Here is a 23414-nt window from a genome sequence, read left to right on the forward strand (position 1 = left end):
TTTTGTCACACCCCGGATACTTCATACAAAAAAAACTCGTTTTAAATAGACGAGATATAAAGAGACGAGAAAGGATGAACTAACAAACAACGAATTGACGAAACAATTTGGAAATATTTCGAACTTTTCAAGAGTTGATAATACTATACTACTACGGCCTCCGAGGTCTAGTGGAGGGCTCCATGGTCCAGTGGTTGAGCGTTAGGCTCACGATCCGGAGGTCCCGGGTTCGATCCCGGTGCGGAAATATCACAAAAAAATACATTGTGAGCCCTAGTTTGGTTAAGACATTACATACTGATCATCTGATTGCCCGAAATACCACCTATAACACCTCACAACCCACACGATATACTAAAAATACCATACTTTATCATATTTCAAATTAAAAATGTTAAGATTAAAACGACTGAGTTTCTACATTGTTTTAGGTTTACGCGGTTATTATCGCGGTAAAAACCCGTTAGTATGTGTTTTAATTATGACTCAGTTTCTTTCAGGTAGTCCAAAGTGAATGTGATGAAGAAATCCCAATTAGGGATAAGTTCGACTATGCTTTATGTTAAGATAAATATGTTTTGTATTTTAAAACAGTAAAGAGTAATAAAAGAAGTAGACGTTGTAGTAGTAGTGGAGTAGTGTGTGTCCGTGCGTGCGTGCGTGCGTGCGTGCGTGCGTGTGTGTGTGTGTGTGTGTGTGTAAAGAGTAGTAGAGAGGAGGCCTATACCCAGCAGTGGGTGGATACAGGCTCAGTAGATAAGTAGGCAGAACAGTATACAAACAAACGACTTAATTTATCTAGAAACCGTTTAGAACACACAAAGAAAGTTATTTCCTAATCAGACAGCCACACCGTTATAAGGCTGCGAATGAAACTGGGTTATCAGGACAGGCTTAAAGGATTTCACAAAGATAACATGCTCCGGAACATTATTATTCATCCGAATGGTGTCAGCTAAAGCTTTTCCAAGAAACTTGACATTTTAAAGGAATACTGCAAGGAGGAACTTTCCAGACTAAGTTCCCCAAAGAAAATACAAATAGCGTTGTACATATTTAACGTGATTATTATTATTATTATTGCGTATGGCAGACAAATATCCTGCTTGGATCAAATATCCAGCTTAAGCTCCCTTAACCAAGTCTCTGCTGCATCCGTCACACAATGCAGCTCGGCTATACCACCTGGGAACCGGTGCAGAGGGCACTCGTTCACTATGTGAGATATGGTTTGGTCCGGGTGACCACATTCACAGTATTTAACGTGATAATTACCTATTTTCGTACGTAGTTATTCAAAATTGTATTGTAATGGCAGAGTCATACATAAAAATAATTGTTGCTTGATATTTGGATCAGATTATGTACCTATAGAATTATGTTGCTACCTACATTGTTTCTCTTTATTTTGATCAGAACAATAATACGTGTTGTGCTTGGCTGTAATAAAAAGGGTCATCATTTATAGCCAAAAACAAAGATAAAAGATGCATATGTCTGTTATGTTTGCTACGTTGCTGGCCGTAAGTACATCTGTGATATATCATCGTTTAAGGTCTGCCCAAGTTGTTAGTATGTTCATGTTGCGGCACGCTGAGAGGTGAGGATATGGTATCCCGACGTGCCGGCAGAGTAGGGGAATGATTGGTGATGACGATGATAAAGTAGAAGCAAGCAGGAATATATACAGTTTATTAAAAGCACTTCACAAACTTAGTAACATAGTCACAAACATAATACGTAGTTCACAATATACACATTTCACAAAAGAATCAAGACTTAGGAATTAGAGGGCACGGCCCTAAACAGTATAATATACTTGTTGTTTTAATGAAGGTCGGGGATGCACTGAGTAAAAAGTGAGTAAAATGAAAGGAAATGCGAATGGAATGGAATGAGAATTTCGTAATTTAAAATGATGATGGTCCGAACAAAAGGCCAGTATGTGCAGAGTTTGTACTCTGCTACAGTGTCTCATAATTCGATAATTATAGGGATGTTAGCTATTCAGAAAGGCATTAATCTTCTAGATGTTTAGATGCTTAGTGGCTTAATTCAGTCGTGTTTTTTAAGATTAAAATTTTGAACTTTTTGCATTAATATGCAAATTTTATTGATATTTAATTAGTTTAGGCGATATTGTCAGATAAGGGAGATTCTAATTAAAGAAGTTTTATTAAATACATAATTTCATATACATAGCTTTAGAGAAAAACAAGTAAGCGCCTTTTTTGAAAAATTGTGTTAACAAAACCTCGCATTATTCACGCTAATTTCAGTCGAGGTAAAAATTCGTGAACTCAATTATATTTTTTAAGTTTCAAAAAGTTTTCACAAAGTTTAAAAAATTTGTAACATTAATTGAACTTTTGTTCAGTTTCGAGGTATTGTTGAAGAAAATCACTTCAAGCTTTCCATCGACAGACTTTGCGTCATATCAAACACAATTTCCTTGGTATCCTCTTAACGTTCTATCTCGGAACGTGTTAAGATATTATTTTCGTCCCAGTCACATAGGACAACTTATTCAATATTTTTTAGAGCAGTGTCGGTTTGAGGCCAATGTCAGGCCGCCATTGTGCGGCCAACTCGGGCAACAGGGCACTTGGCCAGCTTACAGAGGCCGACACAACTTTACGTTTATTACTTAATTTGTGGTAAACAATACGGCGAGTTGCGCCAGCATTAGTATTGTCATTGTAGTGCTTGGCATCGTGTTTTTAACACATCTACATTAAAATATACATACATGTATACGCCTAAATCTAATCTAGCCTACAAGATACTGCTGGGCAAAAGCCTCCCCTTCCTCTTTCCATTTTTCGCAGTCATATCTCCAGCCAGTCCTTCCGGCAAGCGTCCATTATGCCTATTCTTTTTTTAAGTTGCTAGTGTGCTAGATCTATGATCTGACGTGTTTCATCTTAGTAACAGCTAAGTAGTTAATGCCATCTGCGGCAAATCTGCAATAAGTCACGTCAAAAAAGATCTTAGTAACGATGTCTACTTGCTAATCAGTGAGATTTTTGTATAAACTGTTTTTGACTCTGTTTAAGCTTATAGCTAATGTGGTACTGTAGATCACCGACTTGCTTCTCAATCAGGGCGCGCCGATTCGAACACTAGCACCGGACTTGTACCAATCAGTTATTAATATCTTAAGTGCAGATTTCACTAACGCAGTTGGCTCGACTATTATAGACGGCGATACGACACACCACCTACCACGTTGGTCTAACAGAAAGCTCGGTGAGGCGTGGGTACATCTTGTGATGAATATACGATAAAGTGCCAAAGTCCAATCAGTTTCTTGCAAAGTAATAAATTAACTGGTTGCACTTAAGACTTCCTGGTTACATGTAGTTTATGTAATAGACCAAAACACCTACAAAAACACAAATGGTTCATAATTTCACCACTGTTTACAACAAATAATTCGCTGGGCTCAGTGACTGCACTTTTGCTCTTTGATGTACCTCTGACTTCCCTGTGTTACGTTAAGTTTACCCAGACTGAAATTAATTGAAGCCAATGGACTGATTGACAGTTATATTATTACATTAGTATCACTGTCACTGTCTACCGCCATAATTGTTTCCAACTTGGCTAAGGCCCCAGATACTTAAGGAAAAACGATGACCGTTTATCTTGGGAAGAAAAGTCTAATGACACATAATAACATTTAAGTACATGACAGATTAAAATAATTAATCACAATTAATGACACTAATTGTTTATCTACTTTGTTTAAGATGTAATTTAGACTGAGGAAAAAGTTTGTTTCCTGGTTACGTCGGATAGACCTACAACATAAACAAAGACTTGACGACCTTTGCAACATGGTACAAAATTAAATGATACGACAAACAAATGTATATCTCGTATATACGACAAATAATACTACAGGTTCGTCCAAGCGACGCAGCGTATGTAGCCTTCGTAGATTAACGCCGTATGTCTATTAGTCGAAGCCGGCGATATTTGTCGCTTCTAGCGCGACGAGTAACCCTTACCGCAGGGGCTGCTCGGTTACAAGCTGTGGATTTAATAAGGCCTCTTTGAAACCATTCATTTTATAACAAGCAATATTGCATTTGTCATTTGCGCATTTAAAATTAAGTGCGCAATACCTACAAATGTCAAATAGCAATATTGCTTTTTAGATGAATTGCTTCAATGTGCCTAACGCGTTACTTGGCACACGGTAAAATTAGATTTTATTCTGGTTTTAGTATGTATTATTATAAAAAACATCATAGAAGGGTAGATACAAGGAAGCAGAGGAAGGGGAAGACCAAGAAGATTTTACATGGAACAGATTAAAGAGAAGGCGAACGTCGTGTCTTATAAGGAAGTGAACGAATTGGTCTATGATCGACAAGAATGGAGAATGCTACACCGAGAAAAGCGTGGCTCTTAAATTAGTGATGATGTATTATTATGTAAACAAGTGATCATACAATACAATACAATACAAATACACTTTATTGCACCAAAATAAAAAGAAATAATTACAAAAAGTCTCTTAACTAAGTACATGGCAAATGGCGGCCTTATCGCTTAAAGCGATTTCTTCCAGACAACCATAAGGTGAGGAAAAAGGTAAAAAAAAAATTGAAAGATTGCGGGTACAAACTATGCATACAACTTAACAACAAATACATGCAAATAAATAATATAACATACAAATATAATATATACCTAACCTATATACATAACCTAGCACCTATATACCTACTTATATAAATAGTACACACAAAATACCTAATAATAAGCAACTCAAGAGATTCAGACGATGACACTTCATTATAAAAACAGAACATTATAAAAATAGAAAAAAAAAAAGGATATAAGAGTAACCTCGGAGTACATTCAAGACACAAAAAAAAAGGAAAATAGAAAATCTATAAATATACATATATAAACGCAGTAAATAATAATATATTATATTATATCATTATCATATTTATGTATATAAAATTAATAACTGTATTTACTATTCTAGAAAAGATATAGGTACTAGACAAATACCGTCTCAGTAGACAGTATATTTTTCCCCAAAATGTTATATATAATTAACTCAAGGTCGTGATAGGTATTAAACTTGGTATAGTGTTGGGCTAGGAACGTGGTAGGCTAAAGGTCAAGTATCGTTGTCTTCCACTAGATGTTCCATTAAAGGTCAGGGGTCGTACTAAACTTCAGTTTAAAGATATTTATTTCTTAATAACGACAGTTATAATGTCTTTTACTTAAGAAACAAGCGGTAGGTAAATTAGATTTTTTAGTTCGCTTACACTATGAGTATGTAGGTATGCATTTGCGTTTGATAGGTAAGTACAATTTTTAGAAACATCTGTTACCACAGTAAATATCAATAAAAACAAAAACACATTAAACTCACTTTTCCAGAATATAACTAGCTAATTTCGCCTTAAATGACCCAAAAGACTCAATACTTTTAACTTCTTTAAAGCACGCATCAATGGCTGGAACCGTTCCGCTTAGAAATAAAATACTCAATGGTGCTAATTCCTGTATACACCATCTAATTTTATTTTTATTTTTTTTATTTTTTCGCCCGGGTTATTCATTCATTTACTCATTCTTCCTAAAATTAAGAGCTGTCAATCATCATGTATACAAAATTATTAGCTTCGACTAACACCCCAGTTACAAAGGGACAGCAACATAATTAACACAGTAATTTTGACTCTTAACTTGGTTACTTTACGGATCAATCTTTCTGTTGTCACCAAGCGACGTAGGGTTGGCAAATGGTTTGTTTACATCAAAACTGGAAATTAATTTATTAGTTTAATCAGTGACAGATTATGACTCTTACTATATTTTTTATTGGTATACATTATGTTTAAATCGGTAGGCTTTCGTGTTTATTTTTATATATTCCATCATCATCACCAGAGTGTGATCTGTTTGTGAGAGCAAGATGATGAATGATGTGTGAAAATTAAATATGTTTTTATACTGTTTACACTTAAGTTTCACATGTCTTATTAATATTATTGTTTATATTGAAAGTTTCACGGCGCATTGGCGCTTCTGCACTTCTTCTTCTTCTTCTTGTCGTTTCGACGGCATTCAATTTTTTTCAGCCCGGTAGGTATTTTGCCACTTTTTAGCATCTTGCCGCGCGTGCCCTGATACCTGTACGCGAGAGGAGCTGATGAATGCCACCGAAAATGCTGTCCGAGTGGCAAAATACTGGGCTTGTTAGGCGCCACTAAAAAGTCGTGAAATGTAGGTAAATCATAAATAAATAAATAATAATAAATAAATATTATTAATTTACTTACTTTTAGTAGGTATGAAACACGGTCACGAGCATTAATTATGTATACACTTTGGTACCATGTCACATTAACTTTTTTGACAAATTGAACTGTATGTCTCACTAAATGTGAAATATGTTAGTGCGACAGAGTCCTAAAGTGGGTACATTATATTGCTCATGATTGTACCTTTCTCATACCCTACTCATATCAGACGAGCTGGTTGAGAAACATCAACATATCGGATCTCGCTTATCGCAATATTACGGATGCGTTAAAATTTTTACGTTGGCAACCTCACCGCATAAAACTCCGAAGGGAGAAGCGACCCAACAACCAGTGGCTTTTCGGCGGGAAACGGGAACGGGACAGTTGCTTTCTTCATTGAGTAATCTAAATAATTAATACGAAGTGGTGTTTTGTGGTTAATGATCGCATTAAGTTAGTCGGAAGACATTCGCGAGTGTTATTATATTGGAATATTCAATAAACAAAGTGTATCTGCCTATTTTCGCTTCGTGCCGGGAAGCCGCTTCATAACTCAAAAGTTTATGCGGACTTTTGAGTTAATTCGTTTGGGGTTCGGAGTAGGAGTCTACTCCGAGGGTGGGGGCTTAGGTTTCATCATCATCACCTTTCATCATTTCATTAATCATCAAGAAAAAAAATACGTCAGACATGGCTGTATGGGCACAGTTCCCTTTGCCTTACCCTTCGGGGAAAACCAAAACAAAAAAAAAAAAAAACCAACAACCAGTTATGAAGGTTAATCGCGTTGCTACCACAATCTTCATTAAGCAATATTAAACCTGAGTACAATTACCTGAGGAAAGTTCACTGAGTCAATTACTTACGCCTAATTACACTTTACCCGCGGTTTAGGCAATCACTTGACAGCAAATTAATTAAAATCTTAAGAAAAATATATTAAAATACTATTTGCTAAACCCACTCTTTAAGTAAGTTTTTGGTTATTTGACGTACCTACAAGTTATAGACTCCCGATTCTAATTCCTAATAAATATTTATTTTCTATCTCTTTTTCCTTATTTCTGATACCATCATTAATCTCGCACCCCTTACAGCTAAGTACATACGTGCATACATAAACTCACGCCTATTCACTCACCCACGTTACTCACGTGTATTCTTTTCCATAGTCTCTGCTTACCCCGGTGGGAAATAAGCGTTACAGCTAAGTATCCTATGACATAGGCAAATCTTCTTCTATCGTGTGGGTTGTGAGGTGGAGTACTAACCTCATCAACCCTGGTGTCATTGTTACTATTGAGCCGCCAAAGGCCCCTGACATGGCAAATAAACCGTATTCAGGACAAAAAGACAAACAGATCGATTAGTATGTCATACAGGACCTCGACGGGGTATCCGGTGGCGATTGATTCAAATCAGCGTTAAAATAACAGTGACACTCGCGTCCGTGCTTCGGAAGGCACGTTAAGCCGTCGGTCCCGGTTACTACTTACTGATGCAAGTACGTAGTCGCTACATGCGCCATGTCAGGGGCCTTTGGTGGCTAATAACCCTGACCCTGACACCAGACCTGATGAGGTTGGTACTCCACCTCACAACCCACACGATAAGAAGAAGTGACACTCGTGTACCTACTGAGCTTCCATCTAAAGAGAAGTAACATAAACGACAACCACATAACATTCCATGACTTCAAGAAGTCTCAAGTTACGATACCCACTCGCGTCCATAGACGAAAAACACCATTTCCAAATTGCCTAAGGTTCTAGTGTTCCTTCGCAAAAAATATTGGTGACGTATGTTCTTAGCCTTTCGAAGTGTTTTAAGAACTTTCCTTATCTATTCACACTATGAAAATTCCCTTGTTTTCACCAGCACTTCTGTAAATTACTACACCCGCTTATTCCACCGATACCCACCAAGTATTTTTTAATATCAATGTAGTAATAATCGTAATAACACACACACAGACACAGAAGTCTTTATGCCGAAATGTCACATAACTAAAGTTTTTTTTTGACGTGACTTATTGTAGATTTGCCGTAAATGGAGATTAACTTCTTGGCCGGACAAATGGAGAGCGCTGAGGGCTCTCACCCGGTACAAAATTTAAGACAACAGGCCTGAAGGTGCCCAGTTGGGCGTGAACGTCGGCTCAAGGAGTCGACTAAAGGATAATATTTGCAAGAATTATTCGACACTAGCGGGTCGATAGCGATGAACGCTGAATGGGGAAAATAGTCCACCACGCCGGTGGGGTCGGTATCGGGGTTCTGAAGTGTTTGTTGTCGCGAGCTGATTGGCCGCCTCTATGGAGATGTTCTGATAACGTAGTAGAAATGAATGGGAAATCTATTTCTCCTGGGAGAAATGCTTTGGTTGAAATAGGTGGAATAACAGCTCCTACGAGGAGCACGACTTGTATTTTGTAGATAAGCATTACATACACTGAAACTCAGTGATTCATGATTCTCATAAAGCTATATCTACGTATATTGCACTATATCGAATGTTATCTAAACACTATAAGGAATGAAATGCCAATGACTGCGTCCCGAGTTCTAAGAAGGCGCTCATGACTTGCCAATGAGGTTTCATCCTACGACAGTAGCGGATCCAGGGGTGAGGTTAGAAAGAAAAAAAGATAAGTAAGTAAGTAAGATGATCCGTGCTTCGGAGAGCACGTTAAACCGTTGGTACCGGCTACTATTTACCGTATATGTAAGTATGTAGTCGTTATATGAGCCATGTCAGGGGCCTTTGGCGGCTCAATAATAACCCTGACGCCAGGGTTGATGGGGTTGGTAATCCTCACAACCCACACGATAGAAGAGAGAAGATTAAAAATATTCAGCCAAAAAAAATTAAGTAGTTATAAAATTTACATAATTTTCCAAATGTGTGTGTAAATAAATAAATGATATGATGATTATCCATTAACCTCGAATTCCCGTTAAAAATCCACAGCTTTTTATGTTCTTTATATCAAGCCAAAATCTCGACTTCCGAACGAAAAAAAATCAAATTACTTAATAATTATAATAAGTAATGCAGAAACGGCATCAGTTCAGTAAATGTTATAGCTTTTTCTGACATGACTTATTGTAGATTTGCCACAAAATATGGCAATATGGGTTGACGGATCCAAAAGACATTAACAAACCACATGGGCTCGGGTTTGCGTTAGAGCTCAGATTCCCCAAAAACTTCTGAATACGCCCAGGTACCCAGAAGTTTTGGGGAATCTACTGAGACTCTAGAGATCTACCCTGACAAAATCTCTAATGAAGGATTTTCTTTTTTTTCTAGCTGCTGAACGTGGTTACTGCAAGGAACGAAACGTTCATTATTTTTGTTTTTGTTCGATGTTTGAAAACATATAACATAACGAATATGTCTCAATAATTATGTTCTGAAAATAAAAAAAATACAAAGAAAAATAAATCAATCTCTTATTAGTTAGTGGCAACTTGGCAATGGCCCAGTAACTTAGTTGGTGCAGCACCATCTAACGTTATGGAGAACTATTTTATTTTTTAAATCTAAAAAATTAAAATGTTTATGCATTAAAATGTATGTTGTCCTACATAATAATTTGTAAATATATCTCAAATAATTTGTTTTCGGAAGTACCTATGTGAGACTGGTTTCTGTAAGTTGCTTCTGTAAAAAAACATCTCTCTCTCTGTATTTAAGAGCTGCGCTCTTGTCGGTAGAGTAATCGCCATTCCTCCTCATACGACACGACCTGCACCTTCTCTTTTATTTGTTCCCCCTCCTCTCTTTCCTTCAATTTTTCCTTCTACGATGTTATTTATAAACGAATCGTCTCGTATCAGGTGGCCAATCATACTTCCTCTCCGGTTCTCTATAGTCTAAAAAAACCTAACCTGTCAAATCTTTAGGTTAGATACTTAAATGGACCCTTCATAACAGGATAACTCTAAGATGATGATGATTAAATCCCGAATCCGTCACTGGCCAACAAAACAACGTAGACTCAACAATTCCGCCACCGATATTGTTCATCAGGTCGATATTTGGATCGAGCTCCAGTTTGAACATAAAGTAATGGAAATTAAGAGGCAGTTCGATCAACTTCAAAGCCTGCCTATTACTACCCCCTGTTGCCCCCTAAGATTCAATAATGAACAATTTCGAAGGTAATTGCTAGTATCGTTGAAAGAGAACCGATAGATTGAATACAATTTCATTACCTTTTGAAGCTTCCTCGTGTAGGAAAATGTCGGTTGAAAAACAAATTATACTTACTTATCAGTTACCACGGCGAAAAAGCCGAGCGCCGGAAGAGGCGAGTCACAGGAACTGTAACCTGAAAATTGACAGAGGGCAGCAGTAACTGTCAGTACTATTCAGAGGCGGAGGACAGGGGTCCTAGTACGGCTTTGAAATAGACTACTCTGGGCGCCATCCCACTCGCGTCAGACTGAGTACTGCGGGGCAAAAGAGGGCAACCATGGGATGGGAAAGTTTCATGATGCTTATTATAAAGAAGAATTGTATGTATGTTGTATGTATTAAGAAGAATTGAGTCTTGTTTTACGTGATGCTGGGGTGTCTAAAAAGCACACACAAAAAGTGAGCAAATGTCAAATGGCAATATTGCTTTTTTTAGATTTATTGTCGCCTTTTAAACTTCTTTTTTTTACTGTTACTATAAACTTCATCGTATTTATCTTAAGACTATGAGTGGCTGCAAATTGTCTTCTATTTTGACCGCTTCGTGGCTCTGCATATGAGGAATATATAAACCAAAATATTTTTGTATTTTTACACGCTGTGTAAAGACTGTTGATTCTATGTTTGTTTCGATCGACCAGTGACAGATAGAGTGGGGGTGGCTACCCTACCCATCTATGTATTTACATACACCCTTCAGCCGACTGAAATCTTTCACAATATCACGGTTCATATTTTTGAATATACAGCAGTAAAAAGGATATTGTCACTGTCGCAAATATCTTGAACGGTGTCGCCTTTCTAGTTTTGCTGGCGTGCAAACATATCTAATGTCACCGTCATAGAAATTCGAGACACAAAGACCTGGGACCTTATTTTTAAATCGTCGTCCTCAACTCACGTTCGAAAATGGCCCCGATTCCTGCAGACACTGCCTAATTTTATTTTAAGTTATATCCGTCATTTTCATATCCGTCGTCGAAAAGGAAAGGGACGGATGATTCACAGCTCTTAATTTTAGGAAGAATAAGTAAATGAATGAATAACCCGGGCGAATCAAAAAGGTACGTCGCTGGTATGCAATCCGTTTGACGTGCTGTCTACTTAACTGTGTCGGGTTATTGACTGATGTAAAATTTTTAGACGATTGGTTTAGATTTGTGTTTAAAATTGACTGTGTTCCATAAATGTTATGCTTGTCGATTGCCCGTCCCTTTCCTTTTCGGCGGATAAGAAAATGACAGATATAACTTAAAATAAAATTAGATGGTATTTACAGGAATTAGCACCAATATATACCCATTTCACGTAGCGTATCGGTACTTGTCATTTGCAAGATGAGACAGGTACATATTTTAGCACGCGCGACCACACCCCGGACTCTTCATACAAAGAACCTCGTTTTACACAGACACTACACATTGACATAATCAACACGCACAACTGACATAATCAACACACACAACCGTGTGAGTGACGTCTGAGGGCTGCCAATTACAATACCTATTTTAACCGTCATTACTTACTTAGGTAGGTAGGTAACTACTTACGAAATATGCTTTTATAATAATCAGTTAAATATTTATTTATTTACCACACAAATCACAAAGAAGAAATTTTAAATAAGGGTTCACAATATAGGCTTTACACTTGACTTAAAAAGCACTGAACTAATTAATTGCATTCACATTATTTTTACAGTACCTTTGCACTTAGCTTCGGTTCAATTTTATTGCAAATTATTAGCATGTTTTGATGAACAATCACCATGAAAAATAAGTATTTATAGGCGCCACGCAGGCGAGCCAGCGCGGGCAATCACTGTGAGATCAAAAATTCGAATCACACGAAAGAACGTCGGCGTTCAATTTCAAAATTCGAACATATAAACTAAACTGATACAAAATTGAGGAGCTCGGTGGCGCAGCGGTAAACGCGCTCGGTCTGCGATTGTTGAAGTTAAGCAACTTTCGCAAAGGCCGGTCATAGGATGGGTGACCACAAAAAAAGTTTTCATCTCGAGCTCCTCCGTGCTTCGGAAGGCACGTTAAGCCGTTGGTCCCGGCTGCATTAGCAGTCGTTAATAACCATCAATCCGCACTGGGCCTGCTAGTTTAAGGCCCGATCTCCCTATCCATCCAAAGGGAAGGCCCGTGCCCCAGCAGTGGGGACGTTAATGGGCTGATCATGATGATAAAAAAATATAACAAGGGTCCGAGTGCAGCCTTCACGATTCAAGTCTAAACTACGTTCGAGGGAGTTGGAGGGGGGTGGGGGGGGGGGGGGTTTAAACCTAGCTCGCTGGTGGGGATTGGAGAGTTGCCGTTCTATAGCAGTATTATTCGTTATTCTATGACGCGACTTGAAGGCGAGCGATTCAAAAGTAAGGCCCCTGCTGTATCCTCTGTACCTATCACATGTTTAAAGGCACCGCCAAGGACACTTTTTATCACACCTCATTTGTAGGCATTTCATGATTATGCTAACGAAGTGAGCCCAACTATATCAAGATAACAAATTGAATAATAATACTTCTATGCCTTGAACCTTAAAAAAAACCTCTGCATAAAACATAAGTTGTCAAAACCTTGAAAGTATAAATATTACCTTTTTACGCGATCAGAATACAATGGAACCTTGTCGAGCCAATGCGCACAAATATTGTACGTAAAATCTGAAACACTTCAATACCGAAGCTACTGCGACAAAGTTCCTTCTAAATCCGCTTTATTTTTTTTTGGCTTGACATGCAGGCTCGGCCTAGTTCAGATACTAGTGAACACTAGACTAAGTTTATAATGCGTTACTTATATTAAGAAATTAAGTATGAACCCTGTATTAAGTAAATAAAGTTTTTTATTTTTTTATTTTATTTTATGCAATCCGTTTTTCCCTAAAGGAATTAAATTGCGTTTTGGGAGATTTAATACATACCTAACATAGCGTCACCCTGTATCCCCGAAGACCGAAGGGGCAGGCAGAATCGAATAGAAAGAGAGTAGCGAATACACCCCGCGTTAGGTGATTCATTACGATGACATTCATTTCTCTGGCAGGATTATTTATCAGATATAATTATTAAATACAAAAATGTATTAAATAATGTTGATTGAGAGGCCTTAGGGAACCAGTGTGACGTATTAAAGATTCTTTTATAAGTAAAAACGGTAGCAAGGCCCGTTCATATTCATAACACATAACACGAACTCACGTCTATAGAAAGAAAGAAGAAACGTTTATTATAAAGGGACACCACAGTAACAAATACAAAACAAATATATAATATAAAACACGGAGTAACACATAACTTACAATCAAAACACATAATAAAAACAAATTACACGAGAAATACAAATAATTGAGTGTATGGACTGGCCAACGATGGTGGTGGTGTCCTTTATAAAACCCAACAATATTTATCCCAACTGGGTTAGTCAAAAGGTACATCCATCGTAAGATGAATAAATACCTACACCTCATCGAGTTCCACGTTCATTTCACGTAATTAATCATTGAAGTCAGGTAGAGATATCAGCGAACATTTTCATTTTGAAGAATGATCCAGTTGTAACAAAGATGGCGGTTGGCTGGGTAACCTAAATTCTGGTGCAGCTGACCCGCAATGTAGGGCGGGGTGACGTCATCGCGGGATGCAGCGACGGGGAAAGTCAATCGAGCTGCACACACAGATAACTGGGTCCTTTAGTAATATAGGTACCTTGTTAGAGTATTTAACGACTTATTGGCCGGGCTTTGGCCGGTAAATGAAATTACACCTTAATTCTATTTAAGTAATTTGGTAATATTTAATATATGTACGAATATCAACGCATATTTATGGAACACGACGTTCGTGCCTGACCCAGCACGGTCTACATGATACCAGCAGGGTCGTGGTTCACGCCGCGACTTGAGCTGAGTGAGGCCCTTTTATCTCAGGACGTCCACCACCACCTTATGATCAATGAAATGTGTCCTTCGATGCTTTTTGTAAATGTTTTATGAATTTTTTAAATTATGTTATTGTCTTATCTTTGTGTGTGGCGTCCTTTTATAATAAATAATTTCTATTCTATTCTATTCGAAATGCCATTTGAGGCAAATCTACAATAATTAAAGCACATAATATACTGGGTTCTTAAAGTAGCTAAATTAAAAAAGGCACATTAAGGAATCAATCATTTAAGGTCCCATATCTGTGAAAACTGCGATTAGTTTCGCTTATTTAATAGTATAAGAGAGCCATTCCTTTGAATAGTAATCAGATGTACCTAGTTTTGTTAGGGAACAGAGAAAATAAATTTTTACTTTTTAAAAGAATTTGTAAAGCAATCTAAGAGTAGGTATTTAGGGTAAGAATACCCATCAACGGTCACATTAATCAGAATATTTCACGTCAATAGGAATGACAGCAACACTTAATTAGTGTAAGAAAGAGCTGACTTGGTGCCCATTAGCCGAACAATTGACGTAAACTTGAATAAGTGACGGTTTTACTCTGAGTCAACAACAAAGGTTTCAGGGCAAGACTTCGTGTGTTGCGGCCCCTGATTCTCCGTTTAGCGCCCCCGGATTTCTAGACGAAAGGCGCCTTTTTTTTGACTCTACTTATTGTAGATTTGCCGCAGATGGCATTAACTACTTGGCCGGACAAATGGGGAGCGCTGAAGGCTCACTCGGTACAACGTTTAAGACGATAGACCTGAGGGTGATCAGTTGGGCGCGAACCTCGGCTCAGGGCGTCGTCTGAGAGGCAAAATATTTGAAAGAATTAATCGACCCTAGCGGGTCGATAGCGATAAGCGCTGATTGAGGGAAATCGTCGACCACGCCAGCGGGGTCGGTATCGGGGTCCTGAAAAGGCGCCCTCAATCTAAGGTTGGTCCCGACAACTGTAGCCAGATAGGATAAATGTTTCAATAACGAACAATGGGCATTTGGTATGTAAAAAAAAAATGAATAACATAAGCTCACGACTATATTCCAATCGGGGTAGACAGAGGTACATCCATCGCAAGATGAACTAAGCACCCACACCTCACCGAGCTTTCTGTTAGACCTCTTTCTGGTAGACCAACGTGATAGGTGGTAAGCCGGAGGTGGTGAATTTGTTAGAATATTAATAATTCAGAAAGTCGATTATAACCTACGTAACCTATAGGTACATTTTCAAACAACTTCCATTCCGCTCAGAATCGACTTCAAAGACAAAGAACAGACTAGAACTCAGACCCATTTGCCAATCGATACGAAACAGAAAATTACACGGCAAGTAAATTATTACCGATATTAGCTTTGAAAGACGAGCATTTCATACGATAATCGATAGTGCAGTACCGAGTGCCGTAATCGATATGATGAGCAAGGTTGACAGGCTGCATTATCTGAAGGTCATCATGTGATTATGTGGACCACTTAGATTAAACATTTTTTTTTTACTTGTCAATATGTATGGCATAACCACTAGACCGAATAAAAGGCGAGCGTTGATGGTACATTTCAAAAAAACGCTTCGAGACCCCGCGGGCGTGCGTAGTCGACGTTTCCCCTTATTCAATACAATCGAGTTATAAGCGCTGAATGAGGGAAATCGTCCCTTTAAGTACATTTTTATCACTGTCGCTGTCGATTGCCATAATTCGGTACGTAAGGTATTTTTAAGTTAAGAAAAAATAAGCTAATTTGAATAGTTTTGCTTTTCATGCAGTATTTCTTTTCTTCCATTTTTAACACCTAAAGTAGGCTGAATGACGTCTATGTTGTTGCCTTTGCTTATTTGGTATTAATATTCTAATATTGACGTTTTGTTAGAGTAATGCGCCCAAACTGTGGCCGGTTCCTAAGTGTATTCAGGCGCAAAAGTATTTTTTAATAACATATTGTTATTGTTTTTATTTTATTAAGATTGTTAACCGCACTCTCTTACACGACACTTTACCCTAGTCTTCTTCTATCGTGTGGGTTGTGAGGTGGAGTACCAACCTCATCAACCCTGGTGTCAGGGTTACTATTGAGCCGCCAAAGGCCCCTGACATGACTCATATAACGACTACCCTACCCTACCCTACCCTAGTGATGAACACAGATTATATTAAATGTTATTTATTATAAACGGCATTTGGCAATGACAATTTGAGTAAACAGATTTCCTTTAGAGGTTACATGAAAGTCAAATAACACGATTGTTGCTAAAATAAACACCATCCCACTGATTTATGAGCTAAAACTAGAGAAATAAGGCTGATTAAGACGAAATCTCGAAATGGTTTTCGAATTAGCGTAATTTATTTTTTCCTTATTACATACCGAATTGTTTGCAAATTGGCTAGGGCCCCAAGGTCAATCCTAGCTCCACACCTGTGTCACAGACCTTCAAGATGAAACGTCGAAGTTCAATGACTGGTGACTTAAGGTACTCAAGACTAAGTATACTCATAGAGGCGGCTCGTAATAACGATAAGGTATATTACGATGATGAGTTTCCGTACTTCCTCACGACCTTCCTCTAGAAGTTTCAAGTACCTGTTAGAGCCATAATTATCAGGTTTACGCCTCAACTTGTGAATTATGATTATGTGTACGATATTTTTTGTTTTTTATAGCACTCCCTCGTGCTTAGGGAAACTCACAAAGAGCAATGAAATGGAAAAAAAATCTGACTGGGGCGGGACTTCAACCCGCAGCTCTTGCCAAGCCGGGACGAGAGTCTTAATCATTACACCACCGGATGCTCCTCCTGTCCATGCGAAACTCTTTCTATCTATCGCGTCGGCTTAATGACGTCATTATTTCAATTTAATTTTCTCTTTATGTTTACGATTCGTTTCTGGATCATCGGGTCATTTCATTTTAGTGAAGATGTCTGGATGGTATATTGTACGTCATGATCATGATGTAGGTATACGGCTGCCTAAAGTAAACTTCAGTTGAGAAGCAGCTTAGAAGACCGTTCACAATTACCTCACACAAAAGCGACAAATACATGAATGAGCGAAATGAAAAAAAATGCAATACAATTATATCGACGGAACGTGGAAACGCACACTCAATTTTATAAGTTTAACAATTCTTAAACAAGCTCTATCACCCTCTTATACGTATCGTAAGTAAAGGACGGCGCTATTTTTCGAACTATTCAATTAATATAAAGTTTTGTCCGCTAGAACCGACGCCATTATCGTTGATAGACAAACCTATCTGTCTCTACCATAATTCCATAACTGCGCGTTATGTAATTCGAATGTTGAATAACAGAACTATAAAACTTTACGATTGTGACGACAAAGACATGACCTAAGTGTTTAGGTACCTATAATGTTTACTCAAGTTCTTAGCGTTTGCAACTACAGAAAAGGCCACATTGCCGCAATTCATCAAAAAATAATAATAATAACAACATTGCAATTTGACATTTGTGCATATAAAAGTAAGTGCGCAATGCGAACATATCGTCGCTGACGTCGCTAACTGACGTATCTGAAATTTTTGGCGAATCTACGTTGCACTATTTGCTATTGTCAATAAGACAAATTATTTTAGCAAAAAATTGCAGATACGTCAGTTTACAAAGTCAGCCACAAAATGTCAAAAAACAATACTGCTTTTTTAGATGAATCGCTTCGACTCTTTTTTTAGTGCCTTTTTAGACCCCTAGATTACAGATGTTGCCTAGGTTGTTCTAAGATAGACTTGACATGAAAAGTGTATAGAAACAGGTACAGTAAAGAGGAGCCTATTAAATTAGGTAGATGCTGCAAAGTCTGGAACCCCAGTACCGAAGTTGCACCAATGAGTTATTAATTTATCTTAAGTGCAGTTTCACTAACACAGTTGGCTCGCCCAATATAGATAGCGATACGGCTCACCATATCACGTTGGTCTAACAGAATGCTCGGTGAGGTGTGGGTACTTTATTGGGATATAGTAGTGAGCTTATGATTATGTGCAAAGTATTGAAAATTGAAAATCGACCTGTATTTGTACAAAAAAAAAAACAAATAAAACTATTATATTGACTGCAATGCAGCTTTGAATACTGCGGCAGACAAAGCCCTTGCCACTGACAATAAAACATAAAATACGTCTTGGATACTATTTCAACGCAAATGACCGTTGAATGCTCGTAATTCTGTCACCAACAATATCTATCGCATTCACTGTACCTCTTCAAATCGCCTTTCCGACTGGGACAATGACAATAAAAAGTTACCTGCGGCGGTAGCATGAAGCTCGCATACCGTGCACGACGCGATATGTGAACTAACGCTATTAGCTACGCGATAAATAAATCAATTCTCATCATTACTAAATTAAGCTCTTGTCGGTGTAGTATTCGACAAGACACAACGTCCCCTCCCCCTTCTTTCTTTCCTTCAATTATATTTTAATAAACCAATTCTTTTGGTTTTCTTTTGATCGCGCGAGATATCTGTGCAACACTGATGTAAGTCATAGAGACATATATTATATCTATAGGTATTATAAAAGAAAAAAGTTGCTCTCTGACCGACTGACTCACTCATCACGAAATCTTGAAAACTATATGTGTTGGGAGTCTCAAATTTTGCATACGGATTCCTTTTAGGACGTAGGTGCTCAATAAGACGGGACTTTACGAAATTAATCCTCTAAGGGGGTAGAAAAAAGGTATCTAAGTTTTGTATGAAAATTCTATAGTTTTAATAGTAGCTTCACGCGAACGTACTCGCGGGTAACGGCTAGTAAGTATAGGTACATTACTTTGGCAGAGACGTATTAGGTTCGTTGCACCTTTCTAATAATACAAGTGGGAATAACAATAGAAATGCCGGTAACTTGAGCCGTATGCGTGCTTTCAAAGAGTTTATAGTGGTCGCTACTCCCGGACCGGACCACAGTTCAATGTGACCACACCGAATGTATTTCGTTTCTGTCGACGTATGAATACTGTTGTAAATATTCTGGTTTTTATTTCTTAGTTCCTCCGTCTTTTCGTCCATTTCGTGGCGCACTTCAAATGATTTAAATAAATAAAACGAACCGAATGTAAGTAAAATAGACGTAAGCATATTATATATTAAGTAAGTTATATATAGGTATTATTAGCTCGGTGAGGTGTGGGTACCTAATTCCTCTTGCTGATGGATGTACCTCGGACCACCCCATTGGAATATAGTCGCGAACTTATATTATATTATTAGAAAACCTCATTGTAAAGTTTCATACAAGAAATATGCGGTTTATGACTACACTGTTAATTAGGAAATAATGCAAGTAATGACGGTTTGTATACTCTTATTTCACGGGAATGTGTTGTTACTCCGTTGTGTTTGTTTAGACCCGAAATGAGCAATGAAAAGTGCTTAATTTTGGAGCCTTCTCCATGTCTCTAATTACCTTTGGCTATTTCATTGGACTCTATAGAAGCTGTAGCTTGCAACCCCGATGACCTCATACAAGTTTTTACAAAAGGCTGAGTTTGAATTGAAAGTTGTCCGCAGAAACCGCAGTGTTCATTGTGGAGGCAAACACTATGCGTTTACCGTGGTTTTAATTTCCACAGCGGTGAGAACTTTGTTCTGAAGCGAGAGAAATGTTTTGTTTCACGACCCCACTTCGTATATCATCTATTCTTCGGTCAAACCTGAAACGCCGCTTCGATGTGCAATCATTTTTCCCTCCAAACGCTATTCGCTTCTGCAATGCCTTCCTTATTCTATGCTCGTACGCAATAACCATATTCCTATTGATGGATGTAGGTAACATACATGTAACACAAGCATATGCCCCTTGAACTAAATAAAGATAATTTTCTTATTGAAAACGAGGTCATAAAAAATTGTCTGAGGCAAAAGGTCGTCATTTATTGGATGATAAGATGGATGTTTGTATTCATATCATAGCGATATTAGCGCCAATTTGGTAAGATTTATTGTTATAGGATTCCAAGTAGTCAATGTCGCACTCATTATTACATTTTTCTTTATTACAAATAAGTTAAATAGAAAAAAGTCATTTTTTTGTTTTGTAAGTATTTTACGTCAGATTGAGATCTGTCTTTATTTAGTAATCAGAATTTTATAAATTTATCTTTGATCAAGGAAATTACCCAATTGTATTTATAAGACGGTAAGATCCTTGTCTTATTAGGAAGTATACGTTTTTAGATAAATGTACTTATTCGTAACTAACTTGTATCTCAGATAATACTGTGTTTTTCCTTAATAATATGTACTAGCTTCCTTTACTTATTTATTTAATTCTGTACCTATCAAATTTTATCGAAATCTTTATAGTAGTTTGGGCATGAAAGAGTAAAAGACAAGAGTTACTTTAACATTTACAATGTCAGTAGCGATAATACACTGTAAATGGTAAGTTTTATGCTAATGTCAATAATATTAAACTATGCCATGGAATAAGGAATAATACTACGTATAGAACGGCAACTCTCCGCTCCCCACCAGCGGCTGTGATAGGTTTACCTCACCCCCTCGGTCTTACTTTAGTCTTCAATCGTATGGTGTCGTCACGCACACAAATGCGCGTGTATGATATCGCCAAAGTGTAGTATTTGTGTAAACCGAGGTGTTTTGTACGAAGTGTCCGGGGTGTGACTATGCCCAGAACGATTCTACATTCTTCCTTTTATGCCAAACCATATACCAATACCTCAGTATTACACAAAACAATTGGGTCGTGTCCAGTCATGAGCAATATTTAATGTACCCACTTTAGGACTCTGTTGCACTAACATATTTGACATTTAGTGAGACTTACAGTTCAATTTGTCAAAAAAGTTAATGTGACATGGTACAAGTGTATATGTCACCGTAAAATTGTAAATAACGTTAGATTATAATCTATCTAACAGCCTCCGTGGTCTAGTGGTTAGAGCGTTAGGCTCACGATCTGGAGGTCCGGGTTCGATTCCCGATGGGGACATTGACGAAATCACTTTGTGAGACTGTCCTTTGTTTGGTAAGGACTTTTCAGGCTTGAATCACCTGATTGTCCGAAAAAGTAAGATGATTCCGTGCTTCGGAGGACACGTTAAGCCGTTGGTCCCGGCTATTAGCCGTAAAAACACCTCCACCAACTCGCAGTGGAGCAGCGTGGTGGAGTATGCTCCATACCCCCTCCGGTTGATTGAGGGGAGGCCTGTGCCCAGCAGTGGGACGTATATAGGCCATTTATGTTATATGTTATGTATAATCTATCTCGCGAGATTGTGAACTGTCGAAAAATTGTGAAACGTAATATACTGCTTATAATTTAACGTATTATTATTCGTCAGATTATAATCTATCGAAGTAAAACTGTTAAATCACAATCTTACAATTGTCAAATTGTCAACTGTCCGACGGCTGTCCCTGATTGGTCGGCCTTACAGTAGACCGTTCTGTGTCCATAGAGTTAGGAATAAAACACAGGTGTCAGTCAAATAAAATAAATGCTCTTCAAGATTGTGAAATCAAGTACGTATTTATTAATTATTTAGTAATTAATCAATAATTCTGACATCACATGGTAAGAAAAAATGTATCAAAATTAAAAAATCTGAAACGTATCATTCAGTATACTTTTCGTGTGTAAGATAAACATGTTGGCGGCATAGGGGTGGCCCAAGGGCCACCCCCGCCGCACCCTAACCTACTGTTATGCCTTGTAAAAATTATGACAAAACACTATTATTCTAAAAAAGAATTATGGATATCTATTTATTAATCCCAAAAATAAGTTATACCTAACAAACCAATATTCCTAGATGTTATTATGGGAAAGTAAAACTATTACGCTAAAAAACGTTATGCAAAAAGGATTATGATAATTAAAATTATGACAAAAACATTTATGCATTTTAAGAGAATCCCAAATTAACATTATGCTCACTCTAATAGTTTTGTAACTCTATGGTATAGCACGCGAGGTGCGTTTCGTATCACAATTTGACGGTAAATTATAATCTACCGAAAAATAATACGTTAAATTGTAAGCAATATGATACGATTCATAATTATTCGACAGATTAATCGATAGATTATAATCTAACGTTATTTACAATTTTACGGTGACAAGAAGTAACTGATTTGACTAGTTGGAAACAAGCCTATTATCCTTTCTCCGTTATTTAAGTACAATACGTCACTTTCCCTTCAGTCTAAGTAGGTCACCATGAATACATGTTAATCCCATATTACTGGCAGTAGGAAATGTATGACGTAACGTGTCACTGCATGGATTGCAAGGGCTTGCAGTATTGCATTATGCAGTGCATGTATGGACTTTGTATGTATGTAGTACTCGGAAGCCTGTTGTATGCTGCCCCAGTCAACCGTAAAGGAGTCTTTAGCCTGGACTGTAAATGGTTCTTAGAATATTTAGAACGACCGAACGAACGGCAAGTACTAATAAAAGTTCTTGTACTTGTTTGTGGGGGTAAAAATGGCCACATTGACACAATTAATCTAAAAAAAGAAGTTATAGGTACATTATTATTTATTGTGGTTGTACTTTGATAATTTTTAATAATAAGTCTTTTTTATTTAAAAATTAAAATTTGGGTTCTATGCAGCTTATAACACAATATGGAACTGAAAAAAAAACCACAAATTTTCATGAATTTTGCGACAGGAAATTCCACTTGATATCAACTCAGAATCATGGTCTGAATCATCCCTCAAAGTTTTCGTTACGATGTCACTTACACCCGGTATAGCATAATAAAAAATAAAAAACTTCATACGTCTTACCGGGGCTCCGGAGGATGCAAAGACTGGTAGCAATTTTTGACAAAGAATAAGTTTGGCGATTCAGAGAGGCAATGCTGCCAGCCTGTTGGGCACCTTGCCTCGTTATGAAGCATTGGAGATGTTTTATTTATAAGATATGTGTTTGTTATTTTTTCAATAAGTTTATAATTAAAAAAAAAACTTTATTAATCACAGTACA

The 23414-nt window shown here is 37.5% G+C and overlaps 1 protein-coding gene across 4 annotated transcripts in view; it reads right to left on the bottom strand.

Annotated features, from left to right (window-relative positions):
- LOC126371773 (protein yippee-like) overlaps positions 1–23414 on the bottom strand; it is a 157546-nt gene that overhangs the window by 130615 nt on the left and 3517 nt on the right. For 2 of the 4 annotated variants that reach the window (XM_050017138.1, XM_050017137.1), the window contains exon 1: positions 10557–10606. The exons of 1 other annotated variant lie outside the window; for it this stretch is intronic. The gene's annotated coding sequence lies outside the window, so the exon portion shown is untranslated. Of the gene's footprint in view, positions 1–10556; positions 10612–23414 lie in introns of those variants that run through there. One more of the 4 variants, XM_050017135.1, reaches the window with a different exon arrangement.

This window comes from Pectinophora gossypiella, chromosome 13 (genome assembly GCF_024362695.1).
Source record: "Pectinophora gossypiella chromosome 13, ilPecGoss1.1, whole genome shotgun sequence".
Classification (NCBI taxonomy): Eukaryota; Metazoa; Arthropoda; class Insecta; order Lepidoptera; family Gelechiidae; genus Pectinophora; species Pectinophora gossypiella.